This window comes from Crocodylus porosus, unplaced genomic scaffold (assembly GCF_001723895.1).
Source record: "Crocodylus porosus isolate Cpor-Errol unplaced genomic scaffold, CroPor_comp1, whole genome shotgun sequence".
NCBI lineage: Eukaryota > Metazoa > Chordata > Crocodylia > Crocodylidae > Crocodylus > Crocodylus porosus.
Genome location: NW_017728931.1, coordinates 9,054,907 through 9,057,874, shown reverse-complemented (window position 1 = coordinate 9,057,874; position 2,968 = coordinate 9,054,907).

Below are 2,968 nucleotides of genomic sequence, written 5' to 3'. Positions count from 1 at the left end.
CCCTCGCCCCATGCATAGATCTGGGGGGCACAACCCCCCATGCTTGCCCGGGAGTACACGCAGTGGTGGGAGCTGCCCTTCCCTGAGCTCCCCCAAACGAGCCGCTTACAGCTCCATCCTGCACACCCCAGTTGGGCAGCACCTGTTGGCACCACTTTGCTTCGGCACCCCTGCCTTTGCTGCAGCACTGCCTAAATGGAAACCCCTGTGGGCAGCTGAAGAGCCACCTAACTGGAAAGGCTGGGCCTCTTAAGGCACATACGGCCAGTGCCCGAGATTAGTGCCTGGGCCTGAGCAGGGTGGCTCCAGAAGAGGGACTGACTGGCACTGAAGCTGTCCCAAAAAAGCTGCAAGCAAGGAGTTAGGGGGAAGTTACAGCGTTCAGGGAAGTTTTGACCCAGGAGTTGAGTGGCCACCAGAGGGCATCACAGCTGTCCCTGGGGCCCAGTCCTGCTTAGCTGAGGCACTGGGACCATAGCAGATTGCAGGAGTAAGACAGAGAGACACACTGAAAAAGGAGGAGGAGGAAAGAAAAGCAAGACAAGAACAATGCTAGGCAAAGATTCCTATCCAGGAAGGGCTTCACACGCCCAAAGGCCTCCAAGCCAGAGGCCTGATCTAAAGTCTTTTGAAATCAAGACCAGCATTAATTTTAGGGAGCCTTGTAACAGGCTCCAGCTCTTCAGACTTTAGGGTCTTTCTGTTTTCCTCTCCCCTCCAACCATGCTGGGGGTTTTTTCCCCTTTTTCTTTTCTCTGCTAAAAGTTTCCTATGTTACCCTCTGTTCAGTGCCCATTATAAAGCAGGCATGGATCCTGACTGGAGCTTTCAGGTGATACCTTAATTCTCATAATTAAAAAATAATCAGGATGCCTCTAAGTAAGGGGAGATTTTTGGCAAGTAACCAGGGTGGGGAGATCTGTCCTGAGTTGGCAGGAAGGAAGAGAGAAGCACCAAGTCACTGAATACATGGAGTGAGGAAAAAAGGCTTTTGATCATTTGAGAATTCTAGCAGGAAAGAGCTGGGTAGGTTTGGGTTAGGTAGGCTGATCAAGGGCAGACTGTAATATCAATTTGGGGACAGGTCCAGTGGTACCCTGGGGCAGGTTGGGGATATTAGCAAAACAGCAGTAAAAAGATCTCAGGAAACGTACAAAGTTGGGAAAAGACGGGACTGTTTGGGGCCTGGGAGAGAAGGCACCTGTCAAAGGTGGGATGTGGGGAGGAGGAATAGGTGGGAGACTTCAAGCAGAATGGATGGGATGTATATCTGAACCCCTTTTTGCAACAATCCCCTCTCCCTCAGCCAAAGGGAAGCCCTGTTTGTCTCCATATTCACTGCTGGAGTTTTCCCCCGGAAACATTGTTTGCTTATATGGGTTCCTCTTTTCTGCATCAGTGAGTCAGTCTTGTTCCACGAATGGAACCACAGTTGTGGGTCAGAAAGATAATCCAGCAGGGACCGCCGGCCTGGGAGGAACAACTTCTCCTCTTACACTGCTCTGTATCAGGACCAGGACCCACAGGCAGGACTGCAGCTGACAATTCAAACCCAGTTATGCTCTCTGGGAAGGAACTGAGCATCAAGTTTGCCGAAGAGCCAAAGCACATTGGACTGAGAGGCTTCACCAAATAGGGGTTGGTCTCCTGACAAGATTTCTGACCCCAGAGGGATTAGAGCAGTGATTCTCAACCAGGCTTCTGTGGCATCCTTGGGTGCCTTGAGATTCTTTTAAGTGCACTGCAGGGTACAAAGACCTGCACGCGATTCACAAGATAAAGAGATTATCAATAGGAATCTATAGCGTCGAGAACATTCGGACCTGTTGCAGTCTGAGTTCTTTGTAAAGGAAGAGTTGTTTGACTACATAAAAAATAAATGAAAACAAAGAGCTGGTGTTCCCTGATGGGCAACTTGAGTAAGAAGTCTGAGAACCACCAGATAAGAAGCATCTTGGGCCCTTTCTGCTCTCTTCATTCAATGTGAGCATGAAAATGGGAAGCGTAATTAGGAAGGGGATATGGTTTTCAAAATGGTCTCCATGCCCAACAGACAGGTACCCAAAGTCAGTTCAGAATCAAGATACAAAAAGTGCAGATGCTGGTTTCCATTGCTGCTTACGCTGTAGTGCTAGCACAGCTCAGAGGCAGACTTCCTTTCTGCCTGTATGTCACCAGCAGGGTAGTTGCTTGCTGTGTAATTCTGTCCTGAACCACCCATCCACAAGATAGGCATCATAGCTCTTGCACAGAGATTTCTGAGGGTGAAATTTCCCCAGTAGTACCCAGTTAGTGATGGCAGTGAATGAGGAAGTGCTCGGCTTGATTCTCAGATACCAGGGGTGTTTGTAGGACCAGGAATTAGAATGCCTTGTCTTCTGACCTGGAGTGGTCAAGAGACAATGAAAATGTATGAATCCCAGAGAAAGTGGGTCTCCAAAGATTTCTCTCACCCCAGATCATTTTTGAGACTTAAGGCCTGGTTCTGCACTTACAGGGTGTGTTGGTTTGGTTTCACTGTGGCAGGACAATTGTTGTATCCAGCAGCACATGAGGGAGCGATGTGATAGGTGTGATGTCCGTCTGCCTACATCTCTCCAGCTCGAGAGAGACCAGGTCCCAATTTACCAATGGGTTGAATGGCAATATTCTTGTGTGCAGGTCCAGAGCAGGGCTTGAACTTACATCATCATACCATCATACCATAGGTCCACGTGGGGAAATGCTTTACCACCAGGATTGCCTGGGGTTGCATACCTAGTCAAAGCAAGAGATCTTGAGCATAGCTGGAGGTTGAAGTAGTTGGATGAGAAGGGGGAGCTCCAGGGCTGGGTACTTTGCTCTGTACTGCAGCACGAGGAGATGGGCTACGTGGACAGACAAGTGCCATCATCTCCCAGTGCTGTACTGGAGCAGTCCCATCAGCTACATTAGAGACAGGATCCTACCCCTCTCCCCCCTCCCCCCC